Source organism: Panthera tigris, chromosome E3 (genome assembly GCF_018350195.1).
Source record: "Panthera tigris isolate Pti1 chromosome E3, P.tigris_Pti1_mat1.1, whole genome shotgun sequence".
NCBI classification, from domain to species: Eukaryota; Metazoa; Chordata; class Mammalia; order Carnivora; family Felidae; genus Panthera; species Panthera tigris.
In genome coordinates, this window is record NC_056675.1 from 33,873,699 (window position 1) to 33,901,698 (window position 28,000).

General features: G+C 45.8%; 1 long non-coding RNA gene across 3 annotated transcripts; it reads left to right on the forward strand.

Moving 5' to 3' along the window:
- On the forward strand, positions 1 to 27,908 carry LOC102969423. Of its 3 annotated transcripts, XR_006212686.1 has the most exons (5): positions 1 to 280; positions 602 to 690; positions 2,686 to 2,802; positions 17,352 to 17,450; positions 27,351 to 27,908. It is a non-coding gene; the product is annotated as an uncharacterized LOC102969423 (long non-coding RNA). The 3 variants fall into 3 exon arrangements; XR_006212687.1 differs by lacking the exon at positions 17,352 to 17,450 and having other exon boundaries at positions 6 to 280; positions 27,351 to 27,906; XR_006212685.1 differs by lacking the exons at positions 17,352 to 17,450; positions 27,351 to 27,908 and adding an exon at positions 3,995 to 4,189 and having other exon boundaries at positions 11 to 280.
- The last annotated feature ends 92 nt before the right edge of the window (positions 27,909 to 28,000 follow it).

A 28,000-nucleotide genomic window follows, 5' to 3' on the forward strand; every position in this document is an offset into this window, starting at 1 on the left:
CCCCGCCTCCCGCGGCCGGAACCCGCGTGGCCGCGCCGAGTGGACGGCGCGGCCTCCAGTTACCCCGCGCGGCGCGGTGACCCTGTTGCCCCTGTGACCCCTGGGCACCCCAGTGGAAGCAGCCACGCAAACGGGCGATGACCGCACAGAGGCAAACCCGCCACCCCAGACGCCGGCGTCAGGGGCAGGAGCCACCCACGGCTGGAGAAGTCGGCCAGGCCACCATCCCCCACTAGCTGCCACCTCGCGCACCCTCCTCACTTTGACCTACAGGATATGGGTCCGCCTCCTTTATTTTCACCTGACACCATCCCCTGCTTGTCTTGTGCTGCCCATTCACTCTGGCCTTCTTTATGTTTCCCCAGGACACTAAGCTCTTTTCTGCCACAGGGCCTTTGCTCTCATGGTACACTCTCTCTGGACTCTTCCCCCTCCCCCCGCCCCTCAGTTCTCAAGGCTCAGCTCAAACGGCCTCTAAGCACAGAGCTTTTGTCATACCAGCCTTGTTAAAGTAGAGCCCTCTACTCTCCTATTGCCTGGTTTTACAGTTTCATACCCCGTATCACTACATGAAATGATCTATTGATGCGTTTTCTTACAGGACTGCTGTCTCCAAAAAAAAAAAAAAAAAACTTCTTCAAGGTCAGAATCTTGGCAGCCTTCTTCCTGGTTGAATCTTTAAAAAGACAGGTAAGGTTTAGGAAGAAAGGGGGTTGGAGGCCACGCAGAAAGTACATGCCAGGCAAAAGTGGGTGTTAGAGGGGAACCCCAAGTTTTCAGGCAGCCAGAGTGGGAGCAGCAGGCCATGAATGCATTTTGTCCATCCACTATCAGAGGCACACAGCCTGGGGCTTACCTCTTTTGCACAAGCACAGCAAAAACTATCTGTTGATTCTATAATATTAAAAGAATTTTTTCAATGATTACAATAGAAAAACATCTGAAAATCTGTTATTTTTATGGCAAAGAAATTTTTTTTAACGTATTTTTTGAGAGACGGAGAGAGACAAAGCAGGAGCAGGGGAGGGGCAGAGAGAGGAAGGCATAGAATCCAAAGTAGGCTCCAGGCTCTGAGCTGTCACCACAGCCCTACACAGGGCTCGAACCCACAAACCTGGAGATCATGACCTGAGCCAAAGTTGGGCACTTAACCGACTGAGCCACCCAGGCGCCTGTATGGCAAAAAATGTTTAATTTGAGGGCATTTTCATAGAGATTTTTCTGAGACTTGCCAAGGTCTTAAATGAGTGTTCTCTCTCTCTCTCTCTTCCTCTCTTCCTCCCCCTCCCTGCCCCCAGACACACAGAGATGACTCTGGAGACCCAAGCTATTGGTCAGTTTCATTCTAAACTGCTGTTTATAAAACCTAAGCAGCATTATTACACGTCAATACCTGCTGGGTGCTCATAGCCAACCTGCAAGGGCTGTGGGATGAGGCTCACCTGTGGCTACTGTAAAAACAGCATATGGCCTATGCTATGATGGTGGAAAGTTAGATTTGTAAGGAGGATAAATGGGTATTTCCCAGGGGTGGAATTTCAGAGGACTTCCTGCGGGGGGAAGCATTGCTAGACCATGAAGCACAGCCAAGGCTCCTGGAAGGCAGAGGCCCCTCAGAGCACTGGGACACATAAGTTGAAAGGCACAGAGATACAAAGCACCTGGGTGGCTCAGTTGGTTAAGTGTCTGACTTCAGCACAGGCCATGGTCTCACAGCTTATGGGTTCAAGCCCCACATCAGGCTCTGTGCTGACAGATCAGAGCCTGGAGCCTGCTTCCGATTCTGTGTCTCCCTCTCTCTCTGCCCCTCCCCCGTTCATGCTCTGTCTCTCTCTGTCTCAAAAATAAATAAACGTTAAAAAAAAAAATTTTTTTTTTAATAAAAAATAAAAAAAAAAAAACGTTAAAAAAAATTTTTTTAATTAAATTAAATTAAATTAAATAAAGGGGTGCCTGGGTGGCTCAGTTGGTTAAGCGTCCGACTTCAGCTCAGGTCATGATCTCACAGTTTGTGGGTTTGAGCCCCGCGTCAGGCTCTGTGCTGACAGCTCAGAGCCTGGAGCCTGTCCCGGATTCTGTCTTCCTTTCTCTCTGCCCCTCCCCCATTCACACTCTGTCTCTGTCTTTCTCAAAAATAAACAAACATTTAAAAAAAATAATTAAATAAAATAAAAAGAAAGGCACAGACATGGAAAAGGCTTACAAAACCAGTAATAATCTAGTTTGACTTGAACCACATTTTTTTTTCTATTGATGAGATAGTGCCATCTAGTTTGGCTTTCTAAATAACTTTATAGGCACTTCCTGTCTGAGTGACCTTGGGCACATTAGTAAGACTCTTTGAGCATCAAAAATGGAGATGATAACAGAAATTCCTGAGGTTTGCTTTCAAGATTCAATGAGAATAAATGAGAAAAGAACTGAGTTCCTCACACATCCACAAAATTACTCAATAAAGACTGGCACTAAAAAAAAAAAAAAAAAAAAGTTAGTCCTCAAGGGGCCTGAGAAAGTGATCCTGGATTAACCTCCAACCTTGGAATTGGGAGGTCTATAGGAACCACAGTGCATGTGACATCTCTCAGCTAAACTCTGGAAACTTCACATCCATTTAAAGTAAGTAGCATTTGATGACTGAAAAAAATGTGAGTTAATGTATACTTTCTTTTTTTTTTTTTTTCATAGGCTCCATGCCCAACGTGGGGCTGGAACTCAGGACCCCAAGATCAAGAATCATGCTCCACAGACTAGGGCAGCCAGGTGACCCTGCACTTTGATTTTTAACACCTTCCAGACTTTTAGGTATGTATACATAAAGACTTTTTTTTTTAAGTTTTTTTTTTAACATTCATTTATTTTTGAGAGAGAGAGCGTGAGTGGGTGAGGGGCAGAGAGAGACGGAGACACAGAATCGGAAGCAGCCTCCATGCTCTGACCTGTCAGCACACAGCCCAATCAATGCAGGGCTCGAACAAACCTTGAGATCATGACCTGAACCAAAGTCGGATGCTTAACTGACTGAGCCACCCAGGCACCCCTGTATGTAAACACTTTTAAACACAAAAGATATATTACACAGCTTGTTATGAAACTGACCTTTTATTTTCCATTTTGTAATATATCTTGGACATCTTTCCCGTGCCAACAATATACAGTTGACCCTTGAATGATATGTAGGTTAAGGGTATGACCCCACACACAGTTGAAAATCCATGTGACTTTGTACACCCCTGAAACTTAACTACTGATAGCTTTTTTTTTTTAATTTTTTTTTTTAATGTTTATTTATTTTTGAGACAGAGAGAGACAGAGCATGAATGGGGGAGGGTCAGAGAGAGGGAGACACAGAATCCGAAACGGGCTCCAGGCTCTGAGCTGTCAGCACAGAGCCCGACGCGGGGCTCGAACTCACAGACCGTGAGATCATGACCTGAACCGAAGTCGGTCGCCTAACCGACTGAGCCACCCAGGCGCCCCCTGATAGCTTTCTATTGATTGGAAACCTCATCCATCATAACATATACAGTTGGTTAACATGTAGGTTTTATGCTATGTATGTATTATATACTGTGTTCTTACAATAAAGGAAGCTAGAGAGAAGAAAATGTGACTAAGAACATTACAAGGAAGAATAAATACATTCACAGAACTGTACTGTACTGAAAAAAATTTGCATATAAGTGGACCAACGCAGTTCAAACCCATGTTTCTTAAAGGTCAACAGCAGTCACCTGCTTACTTCTTATTAACAGTCACATAGTACCCCATGGTATAGGCCCATCATAATGTATCAGTTCATCACCACAAAGCATTTTGGCTGTTTTCAGTGTTTTAGTACTATAGGAACACGTACTCAGGGTCTCTGTACAACTAACTCATCTTGGCCATCCTTTAATTCCTCCTTTCCTATACATTCCATGAGGTAGAATCCCCTGTAAGAGCACCGTATTCTGTATTCACTGGTTCTAACAAGTACTCCTTCTTGTTTCAACAGACGAATTGCAATTGCACAGAACAGAAAGTAAGAAGTGAAAAGTTATTCCACCTACCTTGTCTGGCATGTGTCTCAATCCTATACTCAAGAGCTAACATGTAACCTTTGGAAATGGTGTCCTTGTGTATGTGTGTATGTAACTATACACATGTATGTCCCCCCTTTAAGGAAAAACACGCGACCATTTTATGAGTACTATCGCACTCTTCTTTCTCTTAACATAGTTTGACACCATTCCTTGTCAGTACATAAAGCCTTTTAAAATATTCTGAAAGGGACTCCTGGGTGGCTCACTCGGTTGAGCAGCCGACTCCTGACTTTGGCTCAGGTCATGATCTCATGGTTCATGGGATCAAGCCCCATGTCAGGCTCTGTCTCTCTCAAAAATAAATACACATAAAAAAAAATACAAAAAAAGAAAAAGAAAATGTGCTTCAGAAAGGCAGAGCAATTGGCACTGGCTCCCATAAATACATGCGTGCCATTTTTCCGTAGTCTTACTAATGGTATTAAAAAAAACCCAAAAACTCTGTACTTCGCTGATCAAAGAAATGAAAAAAGGTTATCTCCTTATGGCTGTACTTTGACTAGTCTAGTTTCCCAGGTTGTCATTGGCTTTCTGTTTCGTTTATCCTTTTCCATTTTTCTTGCTTTGAAAATTTTTTTAAAGAGTTCAGTCTTTGAATTTATAGCTCCTGAGTTTTGCATCAGGCTTAGAAAGGCTTTCCACACTCCCAAGATTATTTGTTCACATGATTGAATTAAAATTTTTTTATGCTTATTCATTTTTGAAAGACACAGAGAGACAGAGCACAAGCAGGGGTGGGGCAGAGAGAGTGGGGGACACAGGATCTGAAGCAGGCTCCGGGCTCTGAGCTGTCAGCACAGAGCCTGACGCGGGGCTCAAACTCATGAACCACAAGATTGTGACCTGAGCCAAAGTCGGACGCTCAACTGACTGAGCCACCCAGGCGCCCCCACGTGATTGAATTAAAACTGAAATGGAAGCCCATCTTTTTCCTTCTCTCCTGGACTACCACACAGCAACGTCAAGAGAATGGGTGATACCGACAGCTTCTCATGATACATGATGCGCGCATTCATCACAGTAGGCCATACACGTGGCCTCATAGATCAATTTCTGCCAGGAAAGCTCAAAGTTAGAATGAAGGGCATGAGTCAAAAGACATGAGAAAAGTCAAATAACATTGTGAGCACAAGAGGTCAATAAAAATAAGATAAAATCAAACATCTTTTACTTAACATTTCACCGCACATACATTTAAATAAAGGCAGTCCTTTTTGGGTTTTAATACGTTGCCTGCTCAAGTTTAGCACCAGTGTTGGCGTTATTAAGTACACTCTTGAGCTGGTTTCTGAATTTCACTTTTGCTACGAGACATGGCATCTGGTTCCCCCAGAGGGGGTGAGCTGAGGGAGAATGCCAGGAGGAAGTTCTCCTTTGTATGACCTAGCCTCAGAAGTCATACAGCATGTGTACAGCCTCTTCCATGGAAGCAAGCCACTAACTCTGGGTCGCGTTCAAGGCCAGGGGGATTGGCTCCACCTTTGAAGGGAGGCATGCCATAGAAATGGGGATACACTTTAAAACACCACATCTCGATTGTACCCGTGCTGCACTCAGCTTCCTACTGAGGGTGAGATTCTTTGACCGTGCAGTCCTGGACTCCAAAGGTGGGGTGGCTTGTTGGAGATGCAGGTGACTCCCCCCACTCACATTTCACTCACCGTGTATGGAAACAATGATCTGCTCTTCTGGGAGGTGAGGGAAGGAGTGTGGGAGGGATGTGTTCTGATTCCTTCTGATGCCTTTCCTGTGATCAAATGTGGTCACAACTCACCTCACTTGGTAAATTAAAGGGACGTGTTTCTCCCTAAACTCTTGTTTTCTGTAGAAACACAGAAAACAAATTGTGAAAGAAGATTTTCGACAGATTTGAAACCTTATATGTTCTCCTCCCCTTGCTATGAAATGCAGCTTACCTTGGGCAAATAATTCTACCTTTCTTAAGAAAAAGAGAAAATACTGCTAGTCTTGGGGTGCCTGGGTGACTCAGTTGATTGAGCATCCGACTCTTGATTTCAGCTCAGATCATGAACCCGGGGTCAATGGGATATAGCCAGCTTAAGATTCTCTCTCTCTCTGTCTCTGTCTCTCTCTGTCTCTCTCTCTCTGTCTCTCTCTCTCTCTCTCTCTCTCTCCTCTCCCCACCCAGAGAAAAAGAAAGAAAAAATACTGCTAGTCTGTTTATAACACAGAAAAAAGTGTCAGAGAATCTCAGACCTTGTGGGGGAAATTATAGATTCTCCCAAAGGTCTCTCAAAACTGAGCACAGAATGGGATAAGGTAAGCATGTTGGAGACTGCATGCTTCTCTCCCAATATCCATTCCACAGTTATTTTTTGCAAACAGAGCCTAAATTGTATTCAAGTGGGCAGTGTGCCCAGCTTAAGGACTACATTTCCCAGCCTCCTTTGCAAGGAAGGGAGGATGATGAAATCATAAGAGGAAGTCATTGGGTGGGGCTTCCAGGAAAGCTATTTAAAAGGAAGTGACTTAGCTTGGTCTCTTGCTACTTCCTCCTTCCTGTTGCCTGGAACTCAAACAAGGTAGCCAGGGCTGCAGCAGCCATCTTTGACCATGAGGTAACCTTGAGGAAGGAAGCCATATGCCGAGAATAGTGGAGCAGAAAGGAGGAAGTCTGATGAATTTGTAGATGTCCTCAGACCACTATTTAAGTAAAAGAAAAGCCCTCTAGTTTATATGAGCAGCTGTGGTTGGGTCTCTGCACCAACAGCTAAACGCAATCCATTGCTCGTTATATGTAAAGGACGTAGTAATCTGCGCAGTGCTAAATAAATGCAATCTCCTGTAGCTTGGGGAAATTTGAGGTTGCTGGTTGTGCTTCCTCTTTGCTTTTACCCACCTTTTATGCAACTTTGCCCCATTACAACAGCGTGTTCCTTCCAGGGCTGGTGTTCAGTAGCTGCAAGTTGCTGCCAGTTATCAGTACTCCGGTTAGGAACGATCTCTCTTTCTGGCTCCTCTCTGAGGGGTGAATCACAGGCAATTAAGTGCATTCAGAAAGACAGCCCGTGGCCTTTCCGACTTGTGAGAACTCTGCCTGTGGTGCCCAGGGCTTGGGCTGAAGGTACGCTTCAGCCCAGTGGTGATGTCACTGTGAAAAGTCTCACGATAACGCTGTTTCTCAGGCCTCCAGCTTCTGCCTGCTAAGTGATTCCTTCACTTTCCCAAAATCTGTGGGGGTTTTTTAAATGTTTGTTTTTGAGAGAGAGGGAAAGAGAACATGAGCCGGGGGGGGGGGGGGGGGGGGGGCAGAGAGAGAGAGGGAGACAGAGAATCCCAAGAAGGCTCTATGCTGTCCACGCACAGCCCAACACAGGACCCAAACTCACGAACCATGAGATCATGACCTGAGCTGAAACCAAGAGTCAGATGCCTAACAGACTGAGACACTCAGGTGCCCCCCAAAACCAGTTTTAAAATGGCACAGCTCTCAGGGGCGCTGGGGTGGCTCATTCGGTTCAGCATCCAACTTCAGCTCAGCCCTCAGAGCCTGGAGCCGCTTCAGATTCTGTGTCTCCCTTTCCCTCTCTCTACCCATCCTCTACTTGTATGTGTGCTCTCCTCTCTCTCTCAAAAATAAACATTTAAAAAATAAAATAAAATAAAATAAAATAAAATAAAATAAAATAAAATAAAGTAATAAAATGGCACAGCTCTGAAAAACAAAGGCTCAGTTCCGTTTGCCAGCCTGGGTCTCACTAGAGAAACAGCTTCTCATTGAGGCGAGATGTCTATGCAGTGGAGTCACAGTATCTGACCGAAACCAGCATCCTGAAACAGTAATGCAGGCTCTCGAATTCAATCCCCAGCTCTGTGATTCTCACCTGAATCCCCCCCTGTCGATCTCATTCAAATGCACAATCCAGTTCCTCACAGCTGGGGTGCGCCCTGGGTGGGTGCCCGTCCAATAAGCCCCCAGCGATGCCCGTGCCCCAATGCGCAGACGGCATCTTGAGTGGGAAGGCATTTGCTGGCTGTTCTCAAAACACAGTCCCAGGCTGTCAGGCACCTTCTTGTCATTTAGGTCTCAGTTCACATGTCACTTCCTCTGAGCAGTCCTCCTTGACCGAGCGTTCCACAGCAGAGTCTCCCAGCCCCCATCACTTCTACCTCACCCACATTTCACCTGCAGCACATGCCCCCCCCCTCCATGCACCGTATGTTTATATGCATCTTCCCCCCGCCCCCAACCTCCACTACAATTGACATAGGATCATGTCAACTGATTCTCTCAGTCACAAATTTAGAATTTGGGTGGAGACCAGAAATTGGGAGCTAAGTAACATTAATGGCTAGGTGATTCTTTTTCTTTTTTTTTTTTAATTTATTGTCAGATTGGTTTCCATACAACACCCAGTGCTCATCCCAACAGGCGTCCTCGTCAATGCCCATCACCCACTTTCCCCTCTCCCCCACCCCCCCATCAACCCTCACTTTGTTCTCAGTATCCAAGAGTCTCTTATGGTTTGCCTCCCTCCCTCTCTGTGACTTTTTTTCCCCTTCCCCTCCCCCATGGTCTTCTGTTAAGTTTCTCAGGATCCACCTATGAGTGAAAACATGGTATCTGTCTTTCTCTGCCTGGCTTATTTCACTCAGCATAATACCCTCCGGTTCCATCCATGTTGCTGCAAAAGGCCAGATTTCATTCTTTCTCATTGCCAAGTACTATTCCATTGTATATATAAACCACATCTTCTTTATCCGTTTGTCAGTTGATGGACCTTTAGGATCTTTCCATAATTTACCTATTGTTGAAAGTGCTGCTATAAGCATTGGGGTACATATACCCCTATGCATCAGCACTCCTATATCCCTTGGGTAAATGCCTGGTAGCACTATTGCTCGGTCATAGGATAATTGTATTCTTAATTTTTTGAGGAACCTCCACACTGTTTTCCAGAGTGGCTGCACCAGTTTGCATTCCCACCAGCACTGCAAGAGGGTTCCCATTTCTTCGCATCCTTGCCAACACCTATAGTCTCCTGATTTGTTCATTTTAGCCACTCTGGCTGGTGTGAGGTGGTATCTGAGTGTGGTTTTGACTTGTGTTTCCCTGACGAGGAGTGACACTGAGCATCTTTTCATGTGCCTGTTGGCCATCTGGATGTCTTCTTTGGAAAAGTGTCTGTTCATGTCTTCTGCCCATTTTTTGACTGGATTATTTATTTTGGGAGTGTGGAGTTTGTGAGTTCTTTATAGATTTTGGATGCTAGCCCTTTATCCGATAGGTCATTTGCAAATATCTTTTCCCATTCCATCGATTGAATGGCTAGGTGATTCTGTTCCTCCATAACCCAGGACATAACCCAGCCTAGGAGCCACCTCTGTTTCCCTACCCACCCACCCCCCCCCCCCCGCTCTCAAATTCATTTCATATTAAGCTGGAGCTTCATAGTTTCTGTTTGCATAATCCCAGTGTACTACTATTAGTCTTTTGGCATTTTTTCTTCCAGTCTTTTAATACTTTTTTCCAGTCTTGGGGCTCTTGGATGGCTCAGTCAGTTGAGCATTCTGCCACTTCAGCTCAGGTCATGATCTCATGGTTCGTGGGTTCGAGCCCTGCGTTGGGCTGTGTGCTGACAGCTCGGAGCCTGGAGCCTGCTTCAGATTTGTATCTCCCTCTGTCTTTGTCCCTCCCCCACTCGTTCTCTCTTTCTCTCTCAAAAATAAACATTAAAAAATGTATATATTTTTCAAGTCTTTTATATTAACATAATTATTTCCATAATTAACAGCAGGGCCCCTGGCTCCTATGGGCTTGGCCAGCCAGTTGTGCTCATCTACCCAACTCCTGCTCCGGTGACATCATGAGGTGGCTTGAAATCAGCCACGGGGGGTGGGGGGGGGGGGATGTTTACAGCATGAAAATCAGCAAATACCGCAAACCAGAGCTTTTCTTTTCAGGGAGTCAGTTGTTAAGAACCTGTCAACTCGCCATTGATCTGACTTATAAGACATTGGGTTTCCCCAGCCACGTATCCACCGACTAGTTAACACTCTCCTAAAGTGTTAGGTCCTTTTAAATGGAGACAGATGCCATATAAATAAACACAGAAACAAGAAACTTCTAGGAAGTGATAAAGTATAAAGAAAATTAATGAAACCACTGATAATGTTGAACGTATTCCTTTTCTCCCCTGCCCCCCATCACAAACAATTCCTCAAGTTTCAAAAAGGTCTAAGAAAATGGGACACCTGGCTTGCTCAGTCAGTTAAGCATCCGACTCACTGGTCCATGAGTTCAAGCCCCAAGTCGGGCTCTGTGCTGACAGAGTGGAGCCTGCTTGGGATTCTCTGCCCCCCTCTCTTTGTCCTCCCCTGCTCATACTCCCTCTGTCTCTCTTAAAAATACATAAATAAACATTTTTTAAAATGCCTAAGAAAAAAAGAAATAAAAGGTCTAAAGGGCATTCTTCCTAATGGGTGCGTATTATTTACTCCTTGTGATAATAATCTTCTGATGTATTCATGCTTTCCTCGGCAGTTCAGAGTTTCTCAGCCTCAGCACTGTTGATATTCTGGGCCGAATAACTCGTGTGGGGGGCTGTCTCATGCTTTGAGACGTGGCTTTTACCCACTAGATGCCAGTAGCAATGCCCACTGCACACCAGCTGTGGCAACCAGAAATGTCTCCAAGTCTCGCCCCCTGGTGGTGAAAATCACCCCAGCTGAAGGTCACTGACTCAGCTGGACTTGACCTTAGCAAAGACCTCCAGGAAGGAAGCGCGTCTCAGAGAGTGGCCCCATGATCAGTAGCAGATGTGCCAACTGGGAACTTACTAGAAACGAAGATTCTCTAAAATAAAAACTATAATTAATTAATTAATTAATTAATATAATAAGTTTTAATAAATAAAAAATAAAAATTTTTAAAATTTGTTTTCATTTTTGAGAAAGAGTGTGCATGAGAGCTGGGGAAGGGCAGAGAGAAAGGGAGACAGAGGATCCCAAGTGGGCAGTGACAGCAGAGAGCCTGATGTGGGGCTCAGACTCACGAACTGCAAGGTCATGATCTGAGCCAAAGTTGGACGCTTAACTGACTGAGCCACGCAGGCACCCCTAAAAAATCTTTTTTAATTTTTTAAAAAGGGGGGGGTGGAGGAATCAGTTAAGCATCTGACTCTTGATCTCAGCTCAGGTTTTGATCTCAGGGTTGTGAGTTCAAGCCCCACTTTGGGCTCCACGTGGAACATACTGAAAGGAAGGAAGGAAGGGAAGAAAGAAAGAAATGACAATTCTCAGGCACCTCTCCAGACACCTGAAATCAGAATCTCTGGGGTGGGACCAGGCAGTCTCTCCTGGGGATTCTGATGCACACTCCAGCTTGATAAGGTCCAGGGATGAAGGTTTTCAGAATCAGAACACTGTTCCATGCCGTCCTGCAGTGCGTGGTTGTGGTTGCATCATAATCATGCCCCCCCCCCCAAGCCCCCCGCACCCGCTGATCCTTGGCTGGTACAGGTGATTAGAGAAAATTAGCTGAGTTCAGGTGTACTTTTGACTTAAGTACCACCTTTCAGCCCGAGATTACCAAACACCACTTATTTTTACCCCAGGGAGGCTCTGGGAGGCTCCAGGGCCAGAGGCAAAGTTAAGAATAGAAAGCAAACGGGTCCTGACTGTAAGTTCCAACCACCACGGGGGTGTTTCTCCACTACATGTAAACCGTGGTTTTCTAAATAAAGAGCAGTTTGGTCTTTTCAGAAACCAAAGAACCACAAAATGCAAAGCCAAGCCAAGATGTAGTAGCCAACTAGTAGCTACCTCCTGCTCTTCTTACCGTCTTGTACATTGGCCACCATGAACTCAGTTTGGAAATATGGGTTCACAGGGGCACCTGGGTGGCTCCGTTGGTTGAGCCTCCGGTTCTAGATTTCAGCTCAGGTCATGATCCCAGGGCCGTGGGATCAAGCCCCATGTCAGGATTCATCTACACCGCGCAGCATGGAAGCTGCTTAGGATTCTCTCTCTCTCTCTCTCTCTCCCTCTACCCCTTCTCCCTTGCTCATGCGCGCTCTCTTTCTTAAAATAAAAAATAAAAAAAAGAAGAAGTAAAAAAAAGAAATATGGGTTCACAAGCTTTCTCCCATGGTTCATAAATGGGGGTTCCTACCACTGGAACAAGAATGCCTCTGGTCTAGCAGAGGTGGGGGTATCGCCCCATTCTGGGAAGCATTTGGAATGGGGGGTGGTGGGAGATGGCTGTCACAGACACTGGGACTTCTGGTGTTTACTGGTTAGTTCCAGAATGGTTAAACATCTTACAGAGTAGTTTGTGGGACTGTAGAGTGGTACAATCACTTTGAAAAATAAGCCAAGAGTTTCTTTTAAAATTCAACATACAGGGGGTGCCTGGATGACTCAGCCCATTAAGAACCTGACACTTAGTTTAGGCTTAGGTCATGATCTCATGGTTGATGAGTTTGAGCCCATCAGGATCCATGCTGATGGTGCAGAGCCTGCTTGGGATCCTCTCTTCCTCTATCCCTGCCCCTCCCGTAGTCTCTCTCTCTCTCTCAAAATAAGTGAATAAACTTTAAAAAAAAATGTTAATTCAGTATACAGGATGCCTGGCTGCCTCAGTTGGTAGGGAATCTTACTCTTGATCTTGGGATTGTGAGTTTAGAGACTTAGGTAATATCCAACTGTGTGGAGATTACTTTAAAAATAAAAACATAGGGGAACCTGGGTGGCTCAGTCAGTTAAGAGTCCGACTTCAGTTCAGATCATGATCTCACACTCCGTGAGTTCGAGCCCCAATGTTGGGGTCTTTGCTGACAGCTCAGAGCCCGGAGCCTGTTTCCAATTCTGTGTCTCCCTCTCTCTCTGCCCCTCCCCCGCTGGTACTCTGTCTCTCAAAAATAAAAATAAACATAAAAAATAATAAAAATAAACTTCACAAAATAAAATAAAATTCAACATACACTCACGATAATACTCTACCATTTCCAATACCATTTCCACCAATACTCCTAGGTATTTACCAAAGAGAAAAGAAAGCCTATATCCGCCCTTATACTTACATGCTCTTTTTTAAAATATTTTTTTTTGTTTAGTATTTATTTATTTGGGTGAGGGAGGGCCAGAGAGAGCCAGAGACACAGGATCTGAAGCAGGCTCTGTACTGAAGGCAGCAAGCTGGAAGCGGGGCTTGAACTCATGAAGTGTGAGATCATGACCTGATCTGAAATCAGATGCTTAACCAACAGAGCCACCCAGGCACCCCCCTGTGTTTCTCTGCAATAGGCAGAAACTGGAAGCAACCCGAATGTCCAACAGGTGGAAAGATAAACAGACCATGGTGCATCCATACAGGGGACTGCTATGCAGCAGTGAGAAGAAATGAACTCTTGGTCCACAGTACAACACGGTTGAATCTCCGAATAACTATGCTAAGTAGAGGAAGCCAGACCCCCCCCCTCAAAAAAAAAAGTGTGTGCCTTATGATTCATTCCCTTTACAGAAAAAGCAAACTAATCTATAGCCACAGAAAACAGATGAAAGGTTGCCTGGGGATGTCGGGGAGGACAGGGAAGGACCAGAAGGAGGGATTACAAGAAGATTCTATTGTAATCTCCTTTGGGAAAGGAAAGAGTTTGGGTGATAGTTATGTTAATTAAGCCTCTATGGGCAGCTCAGGACCTGGCAGCTGGATTCTTTTCAGCAGAGGAAAAGAAAGGAGGTGCCCAAGACAGAAATGACAGTTTTTTATAACCTACCCTTGGAGGTGACGTCCATCACTTCGGCTGTATTCTATTCATTGGAGGCAAGTCAGTGAGTTCAGCCCCCACCATGGGGAAGGGAATTACACAAGGGCATGAATACCAGGAGGTGTGGATCTTTGGGGACCCCCTCAGAGGCTGCCCAGCACAAGGAACAGGTGCAAATATGTGCATCTTCCCTAGCTCTTCCCAAACGGGGGTGCGTTAACCATGGCGCTGGCAGACCACAATCCCAAAATCACAGGGACATTTTCTTTCCTTCTTAAAAAATACAGCACTTGTATAGCATGGAGACTAGAGTTAATGATACCGTGTCGTACATTGGAAAGTTGTTGAAACAGTAAATCTTACAAGTTCTATTCACAAGGAGAAAGGGTCTGTAAAGCTGTGCGGTGATGGATGTTAACTAAATTTACTGTGGTGATCATTTAACAATATATACAAATATTGAATCGTTATGTTGCATACCTAGAACTAATACAGTGTTACATGTCAACTGCCAGTTAGATCTCAATTGAAAAAAAAAATTAGAATCATGTCCCCTGTACCCCAGGGGTGCTAAGAGCTGATGGTACCAATATGTTTGGCAGACTGTGTTTCCGTGAATTCTCCCAGCAGCTGAAGCAACAGCCTTTTGTAAGAGAACAGGAGAGGCCCAGGCTCAGGGTGGGGTGAAGGATTCGAGGGGCGGTACGCTGCATCCTCCAAATGCACTGTGTGGGTTATTGTCTGGGAGCATTCAAACATCTGTTCTAGTAGTCAGGCTACTGCCAGTGACTGAACCACAGTGACAAGAAAGAAGATCGAATCAGCTAAACCTCACGGAAGTGAATTCCTTGCTCAGGCAGAGCCTGCTCTGGGTCCAGGCAACAATCCATCACAGCTGCTGCCCTCCACGGGATGATGCACAGTGACTCAGGGATGCAGGCAGCTTCTGTCTTGTGACTCCACCCTCCGCGAAGGGGAAGACGAAGCCTGGAGAGTCTTACTTACGGTGGCTTTTTGCTCCCTCAGATAGGAAGTGACACATCACTTCTGATCATAATCTGTTGGCCAGAGCCAGTCATATGACCCTGCCTAACACTATCTCCTGACACCCAAGAACAAAGACCTGGATATTGCGGCAATCCTTAATAACATTTTCATAGAAGGTCGCCCAGCCACACATATGATTTCACATGTGTTTGTTTTATTTTATTTTATTTAGGTTTTTTTTAATTTATTTATTTTGAGAGAGACAGAGACAGTGTGAGCGGGGGAGGGGTGCGGAGAGAGAATCCCAAGCAGCTTCATGCTCAGTGCAGAGCCCCACGTGGGTTTCAAACCCACGAAAGCGTGAGATCATGGCCTGTGAAACCAAGAGTCGGATGCTCAGCTGACGGAGCCACCCAGGCTCCCCTATTTTATTTAAATCCAAGTTAGTTAACGTATAGTGTAGTCATGATTTCAGGAATAGAAATTAGTGATTCATCGACAATAAAACACCTGGGGCTTATTCCAACAAGCACCTCCTTCATGCCCATCGCCCATTTAGCCCATTCCCCCACCCAACACCCTGCCAGCAACCCTCAGTTTGTTCTCTGTATTTAAGAGTCTCTTATGGTTTGCCTCCCTCTCTGTTTTTAACCTTATTTTTCCTTCCCTTCCTCTGTGTTCATCTGTTGTGTTTCTTAAATTCCACATATGAGTGAAATCATATATTTGTCTTTCTCTGACTTATTTCGCTCACCATAATATACTCTAGTTCTATCCACGTTTTACAAATGGCAAGGTTTCATTCTTTTTCATTGCCGAGTAATACTCCATTGTACCACATCTTCTTTATCCATTCATCAGTCGATGGGCATGTGGGCTCTTTTGATACTTTGGCTATTGGCTGTAAACATTGGGGTGCATGTGCCCCTTCGAATCAGCATTTTTTTTGTATCCTTTGGATAAATACCTAGTAGTGCAATTGCTGGGTCTAGGGTAGTTCTATTTTTAATTTTCTGAGGAACCTCACACTGTTTTCCCAAGTAGCTACACCAGTTTGCATTCCCACCAGCAGTACAAAAGTGTTCCCTTTCCTCTGCATTCTCACCAATGTCTGTTGTTTCCTGAGTTGTTAATTTTGATTCTACATGTGTTGATATTTATCATAACGCCTTTGTATTAACTTATTTGATCCCCATAATTCCTCAAGGAGGTTGATATTTTTATTCCTATTTTAAAGAGGAATTGAGGCACAATGAAGTTCCTATCCACAGAACACTTGTTTTTGTTTATGATATTTCTTTAAAAAATTTTTTTTAATGTTTGTGTATTTTTGAGAGAGACAGAGACAGAAACAGAGTGTGAGTAGGCAAGGGGCAGAGGGAGAGGGAGACACAGATTCTGAAGCAGGATCCAGGCTCCGAGCTGTCAGCACAGAGCCTGATGCGGGGCTCGAACTCACAAACTGCGAGATCACGATCTGAGCCAAAGTCGGACTCTTAACCAACTGAGCCACCCAGGCGCCCCAATAAATAAAAACATTAAAAAAAAATTTTTTTTAAATCACACCAAAGCAATCTGCACAGATTTTTAAACAACTATTTAATATGCGGTGTTGGTGGGGATATAGAGAAATCGGCATTTCATACGCTGTCCGGGGTGAGAGTGGAAATGCGGAGGGCGTTCGGCAGTTCGCATCCAAAGATTTCAAATATGTCACCCTAACCCTTCGATTCTATGTTTAGAAGTTTATGTGAAGAAAACAGATCTGTATGCAAAGATTTGGTTAGCAGAAAACCCAACCTAGCTTATTACAAAATTATTTGTAGGACCCAAAACTGAAAATAACCTAAGTGCCCCAAATAGGAAATTAGCTTTAAAATCGACAACCCTACAGTTCAATGGCATCTGGTGTCGCTGTTGGTGGGTTCGGACCCCATGTCAGGCTCTGTGCTGACAGCTCAGAGCCTGGTGCCTGTTTCAGATTCTGTGTCTCCCTCTCTCTGCCCCTCTCCCTGCTCACACATGGTCTCTTGCTCTCTCCCTCAAAAGTAAACATTGAAAAAAATTCCACAAAATAAATAAAAACATTGGTCAATTGTGACAAATACATGATAATAATGTAAGGTGTTTGTAATATGGGAAAATCATGCGGGAAACGCAGACGGTGTGGGGTATATGGAGAATTGCTGGCACTATCTTCACAACTTTTCTGTAAATTTAAAACTGTTCTAAAACTTTATTATTAAAAAAAAAAAATCACCCAGGGTGCCTAGGTGGATCAGTTGATTGAGCATCTGGCTCTTGATTTTGGCTCAGGTTATGATGTCACGGCTGGTGGGATCGAGTCCACATCAGGACTGTTAGGGATTCTCTCTCTGTCTCTCTCCGCCCCTCCCTTGTGCAAGCTCTCTCTCTCTCTCAAAAGTAAATAAACATTAAAAAAAAAAAATCACAACCAATTGTGATCATTTGGTCCACTTTAAAAAAAAAACACACAAGGGTTCTTGCCTCTAGCTGTAAGGACACAAGGCTCTTCCGATTTTGTCATCAGGAAAACTGCCGTTTGGAAACAGAGCCTGGCTGTGGCCTGTGGGGGCACCAGGGAAGTTATTGGCTGAGCTGAGGATAAACACCAGGGATTCTATTCTCAGTAAGTGGCTCTCACCCCTAACCATCCTTCCTTCCCCTTCAGTGTGTATCATGTCTGGGCCTGAATTATCCTGTCTGGCTAAGTCCTGATTCTCGGAGACTTCTGGTGTTGGAAAACATTGGGAAATTTCAGTGGATTTGGCTGCAAAGGGACTTTGTGCTTTTTTTTTAAACGGGTGACTGACTTCAACATTAATGCCAATGCTTATGACCGGAAATCAGATGATGCAACGCAAAGCAGGAGCATCAGATTTTCAGATGACACGGGGCTTCAGGTGACAGCCAAGCCACTGGTTTGCCAGCCTGGATGGGTGCAGCCCTGAGAAGGTGCTCTTGCAGAAACACCTAGGATACTGACTTATTCAGTGCAGAGAATAACCACCCCAGAGTTGGAAGTTAGGATCTGGCGAGAGTTTAAATTAGGAGAAATGGTAGTTGAAGAGCTTAAAAACATAGGGAAAAAAACCAGGGTTGGCGGGGGGGAGGGGCGCCTGGGTGGTCAGTTAAGCATCGAACTCTTGCTTTAGGCTCAGGTCATGTTCTTGCTGTGTGTGAGTTTGAGCCTTGAACCAGACTCTGCGGTAACAGTGTGGAGCCTGCTTGGGATTCTCTGTCTCCCTCTCTCTCTGCCCCTCTCTGGCACTCATTTCTCTCTCTCTCTCTCTCTCACTCAAAATAAATACACTTAAAATAAAATTTAAAAAATAATAATACAAAAGAAGAACAAAGGAGTGGCCATCACATCTGTGAGTGTTCTGAGAAATCATTGAAATTCACTAAAATTATTCTGACAACAAAAATAGCAATGACTAGCATGTTTTGCACACGCAGCAATGCTATGTTTGTTCCCTTTATAAAAGAAACCCTCTGACCCCTCTCCCCACAAAACCCAGTCCTGAGGTTGAGGCCTGAATCATTACACATCCCTTGGGCAGGCTTGACCCAAACCAATTCAAACAAAGAAAGCAGAAAGTGGCCAAACAGCCAAATTCTTGGCTTTCACCAAGTTCCTAAACGGGCTTTTGAAACTCATGGCAGAGATGATAATCTTGAAAGCCAAGGCTTTTGATGTGCAAGATTCACAAAAGAGACTTTTTTTTTTAATGTCTCTTGGATTGGCTAGACTTGGTAAAACAGCATCGACCGTGAGCTGATGAGCTAGTCCATTTTTCTATTCTTTCTACTTGTTTTGTTTTTTTTTCTTTTTTAAATTTTTAAAATTTTATTTTAGAGAGGAGAGGAGGGAGTGGGAGGGGCAGAGAGAGAGAGAGGAAGAGAGAGAATCCCAAGCAGGCTCTGTACTGTCGGCACAGAGCCCGACGAGGGGGTCGGTCTCACAGCTGTGAGATCGTGACTTGAGCTGAAATCAAGTCAGACTCAACTGACTCAGCCACCCAGGTGCCCCCGTTTTTTTCTTTAAGTAAACTCTACACCCAACGTGGGGCTCAGCCTCAAGATGCTGAGATCCAGAGTCACATGCTCGACCAACTAAGCCAGCCAGGTGCCCTTATTCCCTCTAAAATTTTCAGAATAAAAATTCTGCTACGGTTAGTTTTAATCTGGAAGCCGGTAAACCTGCAAGAAGGTTATTGCAATTCGGCAGCAAACAGCCGTTTGGGGAGGGGTGGCCGAGATGGGGAAGATTCAGGAGGTTGGAGAGAAACAGAGGGATATCTGGTGGTAGCCCACTGGACTGTTTCCACATCTCAGGCCTGAAATCCCCATGCATTTCGCTCCTCCTTCACTCTGGGAGCTTCAAGCCTGGAGCTGGGCCCTTGGGGAGATGCAGAGAGAATACAATCCTAGGTTAGCCACTGCGGTGGTTTCCGAGAAGGGTCTCTGCCCTGGACACCACCTGCTGCGAGGGGACTTGAGGTACATCCAGATGTCTTTGGGCTTCAGTCCAGGTGCCCTGGGTACCTCAAAAGGTTTTCAGTAGGCCGTGGACTGAGCTGGTTTTCAAAGTCCCCTCTACTCCAGCTCCTGTACGGGGCAAGTTGGAGCGGGCTGCCTATGAAAATGGACCAGTTAGGAAGCACCTCAGCATTCCTAGTGCTTAGTATAGTCACCCTTTCTTCTTTCTTTTTTTAAGTTTATTTATTTTTGAGAGATACAGAGAGAGCACGAGCGGGAGAGGTACAGAAAGAGTCTGAAATCTGAAGCACACTCCAGGCACTGAGCTGTCAGCACAGAGCCCGACGTGGGGCTCAAACTCACAAACTGTGAGATCATGACCTGAGCCAAAGTCAGACGTTCATGCAACTGAGCTACACAGGCTCCCCACACCCTTTCTTATTTCTGAAAGCAACCCTGTGCAATGGGAATTGGTTTCCTCATTGGGAAAGCAGGGAATCTGAGATCAGAGAGATTGAGTGAAGGACCCAAGGTCACACAGCAATTAATTACCTGTAAGGTTGCCAGATGAAATGCAACACACGCATGGAACATACTTATACTAAGAAGTTATTCACTGTTTATCTGAAAGTCAGATGTAACTGTGTGACCTATGCTTTGATTTGCTAAATCTGGCAACCCTAATTACTGACCCAGCCAGGATTTGAGGCCAGGGTCCCACTCCAAAGTCCTGGTCCTTCCTCCAAATGGCCCCAACTCTAAGGCAAGCATTGGCTTTGGTTCATCTCCATATCCCTACTCATTGCCTTACTGGGGCCTTGCCATCAGCCAGAGGGTCCCCCGGAAATGTTTGTCTTGTGAGTATAGAAGTGGGTGAGCAGGGGCACCTGGGGGGGCTCAGTCAGTTGAGTAATGCTCAGGTCATGATCTCAAGGTTGTGAGTTCGAGGCCCGTGTCAGACTCTGTGCTGACACTGGGGGAGCCTGCTTGGGATTCTCTGTCTCCCTCTCTCTCTGCCCCTCCCTCTAAATAAATAAATAAAACAGAAAAAGAAGTGGGTGTACAATGTCAGAGAATTTGGAGACCTTTCTGGAGAATCCAAAATATTGGTATAGTGAGCCTGGTATAGTGGGTAAGAGCACCCATTCTGAAGACTGGGTTCAGGTCCTGCCACTGTCACTTACCTACCAACTGTGTGAATTTGGGCAAGTCACTTAAGCCCCCATGCATCTGTAAAACGGGGGCGGTAATCCTAGCACTAATAGTAATAACCTTCTTCATAGGACTATTTCTAGGACTGTTTCTAGTAAACTCACATAACACCACGCATCATATAGAGGAAGATCATGGGAAATGCTAGCTGCGATGACGAGCCAAGAGTAAGATAAAGAGGAAACCAAAATGCGTAAACCCTCCTCACCCTGCCAAGGGACGCCCTGAGAATTCTTTTCCAGGGTGGGAATCGTTTTACTCCCTGTTGGCTCTGTTGGGGGTGCATAGACCTCTGCTCCCAGAAGGGGGCGCAGTAAATATCGCTTCAATAAGCGAAGGAGCCAGGAGAGGAGTTTCTCAGGGACCAGAGTCCACCTCTTACAATAACCCCAAGCCAAAAGAATCCCACAAAGGCAAAAGCTGTGTCAGAGGGCAGTAATCTGAGGGACGACTCCAGAATGTGACAGTGGGTGAGGCCAAGCATCTCTTATTGAAAAGGGTGTGTGCGTGTGTGAGTTTTCTAAAGATTTTATTTTATTTTATTTTATTTTATTTTATTTTATTTTATTTTATTTTATTTTATTTTTATTTTGAGAGAGAGAGAGCACGAGTGGGTGAAGGACAGAGGGAGAGAGAGAATCCTAACCAGACTCCATGCTCCACGTGGAGCCTGACATGGGGTTCGGTCACACGACCCTGGGATCGTGACCTGAGCCTAAATCAAGAGTCATTCACTCAGACGACTGAGCCACCCAGGTGCCCCTAAAGGTTTTATTTCCAAGTACGCTCCACACCCAATGTGGGGCTCGGACTCAAAACCCCAAGACTGAGATCAAGAGTCACATGCTCTACCGACTCGGCCAGCCAGATGCCCCCAAAAGATTGTGTTTTGAGACAAATGTTTGTTTGCTCAGAAAAAGCAGAGAAGGGGTGTGGGTGGCAAGCCACAACAAATCCTGCCATTAAAGCAAAATTAGTACAGGTCTTAAATTCCAGAGGTTACAAAACAGCCTGGCTGAGGTCATTCATGCCTAATTATTGTGCCTAATAATTACCTTGACTAATTAGAGCAAAGGTTTTGGAGTGTGTTTCTATTCCCAGACATTGAGTCACCAGTGACCCAGAATAAATCATTTCGCTCTATTTGTGTCCTGCATCTTCCACATGGAAGCACCCTCGGCCAACCCCTCAGGGAAATTCCAAAGGCCCCATTAATTAATATTTGGAAAACAATGCAATGTGTATATGTCAGGCCTATAGAAACATGACGTCAATATATTTTGTATGTTGGGTTCATTTATTTAATTATTCAACTACTCTCCAGGGGCACATACTATTTATTAAGCTCCTACACGGAGCCAGTCCCTGAGATAAGAAGTAGGAATTCAAAGTGAACAAGACAGATGGGCCCCTGTCCTCATGAAGCTTATAGTCGCAGATGGTAAGTAAGTAAAGCAACAGAGAAAATTATTACAAACTGTTAAGTGCTATGAGGAAAACAAACAGATCTCTGCCAAAGGTACTAGTAGGAGAGGTGATCACGGTCGCTTCTTGGAGGAGGTGGTCCGCAAGCTGAGACCTGAAGGAAATAGGCGGCTGAATCTATATGGGAGACCCGACAGGAGGGAAAACACAATGGGCGGGCAAGGGTGGTGAAGCACTCACGACCAGCATAGACTTTCTGGGTTTGAATCCCGCTCTGCCATTGACTTACGGGAGGATCTTGTGTGAGTTGTTCGCCATTCCTCCACGCCTCAGTTTCTCCATCTGTAGAGCGGGGATGACGACACTTGTCTCGTGGGGCTGTCATGGAGAGTCAGCGAAGGGATATTTGTGAAGCACTTAAAGCTTTGCCCTGCACGGATCACACGCTGGGTGCAGGGCGGAGAGACTGAGGCCTCAACCCCCAACTGCTGTCCACACCTGATGGGTGTAACGTTGGAACTTCAGCTCCCCGGGGTTTCCAGGCTGAGCCAGAGCGCGCCCCCGCGTGGACAGGAGGGATGCAGGTCCTGCAGGGCGGAAGCAGGGAGAGAACAGGAAACCATCTGGCTGCAGGACAGCCAGGGGAGCGAGGGGATGTGTCGCATCGACACCCTTACGTCCACGGTGATGTGTGAGAGAGAGAGAGAATCCCGTGCAGGCTCCACACTGTCAACGCAGAGCCTGATGTGGGGCTCGAACTCACGAAATGTGAGATTTTGACCTGAGCCGAAATCAAGAGTTGAATGCTTAACCGACTGAGCCACCCAGATGCCCCTCTGGAGAGTCACACTTGTGGAGGCCCTTCACCTGAGGAAGAAGGAATCAGCAATGTGGTCCATCCCTATGATGGAATAGCATTCAACCGTAAAAAGGAAAGAAGGTCTGATACTTGCTACAAGGCAGACTGAGGCTCCAGAACATTACCATAAGTGAGGGAAGCCAGACACAAGAGGTCCGCTGGTTCTGTACTTCCGTTTATGTGAAATATTTAGTTGTTTATTTTAAATGTTTATTTACTTTTGAGAGAGAGAGAGAATGTAAGCAGGGACGGGGGAGGGGCAGAGAGAGAGGGAGTGGCACAGAACTCCAAGTGGGCTCCAGGCTCTGAGCTGTCAGCATAGAGCCCGACTTGGGGCTCAAACTCACCGGCTGTGAGATCACGACCTGAGCCGAAGTCAGACGCTTAACCGACTGAGCCACCCAGGTGCCCCTATATGAAATATAAAATATTTCAGGATTCAAACCCAGAAATACATAATACACAGAGTCAGAAAGCAGACTTTTGGTTGTAGGGGATGGGGGAGTTTGGAGAACAGGGAAATGAGGGGTGACTGCTTGGTGGGTTAAGGGTTTCCTTTTGGGGTGATGACACCTTGGTGGGGTGCCTGGGTGGCTCAGTCAGTTGAGCATCCGGCTTCGGCTCAGGTCATGATCTCACAGCTCCTGAGTTCAAGCCCCGCATCGGGCTCTGTGCTGACAACTCAGAGCCTGGAGCCTGCTTCGGAATCTGTGTCTCCCTCACTCTCTGCCCCTCCCCCGTTCACACTCTGTCTCTCTCTCAAAAATAAACATTTTTTAAAAATTAAAAAAATAAAAAATAAAATAGTTTGGAAGCAGATGCAGGTGATGGTTGCACAGGAGTGTGAATGCACCAAACATCACTGAACTGTTCACTTTATTTTTTTAATGTGTATTTATTTTTGAGAGAGAGAGAGAGAGCCAGAGCATGAGCGGGGGTGGAGCAGAGAGAGGGACACACAGGATCGGAAACAGACTCCAGGCTCTGAGCTGTCAGCACAGAGCCCGACACGGGGCTCGAACTCATGGACCACGAGATCATGGCCTGAGCCGAAGTCGGATGCTTAACCGACTGAGCCACCCAGGCACCCCTGAATTGTTCACTTTAAAGCGATTAACACTGGGGTGCCTGCATGGCTCAGTGAGTTGAGCGAGTGACTCTTGGCTTCGGCTCAGGTCATGATCCCACAGTTTGTGAGTTCCAGCCCTGCACTGTGCTGACAGTGTGGAGCCTGCCTGGGATGCTCTCTCCCTCTCTCTCTGCCCCTCCCCTGCTAGTTTATAGAACTGTCTCCATCAACCCTCTTGACCCTCTGTCCTGCCTCACCGTTGGATTCTTCACCCTTGCAGACCTCTGCTGGTCTCCAGCTGATAGTACAATGTCATATGTTACAATGTGACCTATACGTTACAATGTAATGTATACATTACAATGTGACATACACAAATTTGTTCATTGTTGTTTTTTCTCCCTGGAATGTAAGCTTCATGGGGGCAGGACTTTTGTCTGTTTTATTTACTACCACATCCCCTTGCCTGGCGCATAGTAGGTGCTCAGTGAATCCTGATTAGGTGGAGGAACCTAGCAAGATAGGCGTTAGCATCTGCAGTTCACAGACGGGGAAATGCAGGCTCAGTGATTTGCTAAGGTCCCACGATTAGTAAGTGGAAGACAGAATTTGAAGTCGGGCCATCTGGGGCCACGGCCCATGCTGCAGGGAGCTTTCCTTCATCAGCTTCCCATTCCCTGCTGGGATGAGTTAGAAGTCAGAAAATTAAAGACGTACAGGCCATGACTCATGTCTCAGGCAAGGAAGAGGGAAATCATGACCCGGAGCTGAGTCATCGTTTCTGCTTCCCTGTGTGCTGACTCTTTCATACTCTGGTTCTTGGCCTCGCCAGGCTCTTCCCTGGGGTGAAGCCAGGGGCTCAACATAGTCCAAGGTTCCTTTCTCATCTTGACTCTGCCCTCTTGGCTGGGACAGTCTGACCCAGGCAAAACCACACATTCGGTCCAGGCCAGCAGGGCCCAGAGAGACACGTAGATCCGGGATGCAAGAATCCGAGGCTCCTGTAAGGTCTGAACCCTGGCAGCGGTAAAACCTCAGAGAGCAGTCCAGCTTTTAGGTTTTCTTGGATGGATGGTGCCGGGAGTAACTTATTTTAAAATGCTAATTAAATCTAAAAAAACAAAAAAAAAACCCTGGGGTGCCTGGGTGGCTCAGTCACTTAAGCATCCGATTTCAGCTCAGGTCATGATCTCAAGGTTTGTGGGTTGGAGCCCCGCATCGGGCTCTGTGCTGACAGCTCAGAGCCTTGGAGCATGCTTCGGATTCTGTGTCTCCCTCTCTCTCTGTTCCTTCCTTGCTCAGTCTCTCTCCCTCAAAAATAAATAAACATTTAAAAAAAATTTTTTAAACTTATTTAGCAAAACATGGAAATAAAAATAAGGATAGTAAAAAATAAAAAAAAAACCACTAATTAAGTCACTTTTTAAAAAAGAACACAGCCTTAACATCAGAAAGAGATGGCTGTGAAACCCAGCTCTGCTGCTTATTAGCTGTGTGCCCTTGGCATGCTACGTGACTATTCTGTTCTCCAATTTCCTCACCTGAAAAATGAGGAAATATTGTCTGCTTCCCAGGTTTGGCAAGAGGACAGAACAGGACATTTCTTTCTTTCTTTTTTTTTTTTTTTTTCATTTAAAAAAATGTTTATGTGTTTATGTATTTTTGAGAGAGAGAGAGAGAGGGGGCGGGGGCAGAGGCAGGGAACAGAGTATCCAAAGCAGAAAGAGGGACAGAGGATCCAAAGAAAGTGGGCTCCACGCTGACAGCAGTGAGGCTGACGTGGGGCTCGAAATCACGAACCACGAGATCAGGACCTGAGCCAAAGTCGGATACTCAACTGAGTGAGCCACCCAGGTGCCCCTCTTTTTTTTTTTTTTTTTTAAGTTTATTTATTTTGAGAGGTAGGGGAGGGGCAGAGGGAGGGAGAGAAAGAATCCCAAGCAGGCTCTGCACCATCAGCACAGAGCCCGCTGTGGGGCTCAATCTCACGAACCATGAGACCATGACCTGAGCTGAAATCAAGCTTAACCAACCGAGCCACCCAGGCTCTGCTACAACAGAACATTTGGAGTGAGGGCCATTTAGCCAGTTTGTTCAGCCTAAAGAAGGAGGAAAATGTGACTTAAGGGCATAAAGAGCATGGACTGCTGAGGCCTGAGGCCCAAGGCAGAAATGGGAGGGGGGGGGCAGTTGGAGGTAACAGGATTCTGGGCGTGGGCCCCTGTCTGGCCAGTGAGTCAAAGCTTGAGGCTGGACAAGTGGTTTAACCTCTGGCAGCTTTCCTTTCTCCACCCCCACAAGAGTGGGGGTTGGGCCTCCACTAGAGGCCAGTCCCTGCTAGACCCTGCCCTGTCCCTCACAGAATGACAGTATTCCACAAAAGGAAGCCTGTGAAGGGACATCACGGTGGGGGATCTGAGGGCAGGGGGTTAAAACTATTACTCTGGTCATACACAAACATATTTTTGTGAAAGACTCTAACGATTCAAATCGATGTACAGCAAAGTACGAAGTTCCTTGCTATCAGCTTCTGCCATCAACAGTTTGGAGCATATCCTTACGGCCTCTTTGCTCTGCATTTATGTGGATTTGTGCACAGGGCTATCAGCTCACGCCAACTGGGCACTGACTACATGTCAGGCACTGCTGAAAGCAATTTACATAGGTGAACTGATTTAATCTACATGACCATATGCCACGAATTCCATAATCTCTCTTTTACACAGGAGGAAACACCAACCCATAGGGGTGAGGTAACCTCCCCAAAGCCACATGGCTTCAGAGACGAGGGGCTGGGATTCGAACCCAGATAGCCCGGCCCCAGATTCTATACACATGACCATTGCATTCTACTCTCTCTTTTTAGAAATTTTTTAAAGTTTTTTTTTTTTTTTTAAGTTTATATATTTTGAAAGAGAGACAGCACAAGTGGGGGAGGAGCAGAGAGAAAGAGCGAGAGAGAGAATCCCAAGCAGACTCCGAGCTGCCTGTGAACTCACTGCTCAAACTCACGAAACCCTGAGATCATGACCGGAGTCGAAACCATGAGTCAGACACCTAACTGACCCAGCCACCCAGACCGTCTCTTAAATATTTTCTCTTTTCCACAAATGGGATCATACCTCCTGCATTTTTTGCATGTTGCTGTTTGCACTTGATACATTGTACTTACTTACTTGCTTGCTTGCTTATTTATTTACTTACTTCAGAGGGTGGGGAGGGGAGAGGCAGGGACAGAAAGGGACAGATGACCTGAAGCGGGCTCTGCATGGACAGCAGAGAGCCTGATGCAGGGCTCGAACCCACGAACTGTAAGATCATGACCTGAGCCGAAGGCAGACACTTAACCGACTGAGCCACCCAGGCGCCCCCGTTCCTGTACTCTTACCAACGCTAGCTGGGTACAGCTTTCACTTATCACCCCTGGATGGGAGAGGTGGGAATGTTATTTCTTGTTTGATGTTTTACTTTGCATTTCCCAGATTACCAGTGAGCTCAGGCATCTTTTCAAGTGTTCATAAGGACCATTTCCGCATCATCTTCTGTGAGTGTAATCTTCTATGAGAGTCTGTGGATATTTAACGTGTCTTTCTCAGAGCATCCTAATTCCATCCGGTAGTGGCCACTTGTGTTCTGTTTTATCAGTCTCCTGTAAAGTCAGATTCACAGCCTTTGACCTAAAGGAAGCCAACAGGTGGACTCCTCCGGGCCATGCTGATTGGTTGAGGACAGGGCTCATGACCCAGGAAGGGTCAGCCAGAGAAAACAAGTCCCCATTCCTTGATGTCTTTTCAAGCTATTGGACAGAGAAACTCTGCCTTCCTCTACATTTGATTCAGTGAAGTGGCCATGTAACACCCAGAGGAGCCAGGAAATGAAACCCCACAGAGAAGGCAAAGCTGACGAATGCAGAGATTCTGAGTCCGGATGGTATTATCTGAGCTGCTGGGTCCAGCCTCGTCCAGAGACAAACTACGCTTGAATTCCCTGGTGGTGTATAAATGAATACATTCTTTGTTTCAATTATCCTTATTTTTTGTTGTTGTTTTAATTATCATTATTTTTAAAGAGCTTAGGACGAGATGGTTGGGTTCTTTCTTTCTTTCTTTCTTTCTTTCTTTCTTTCTTTCTT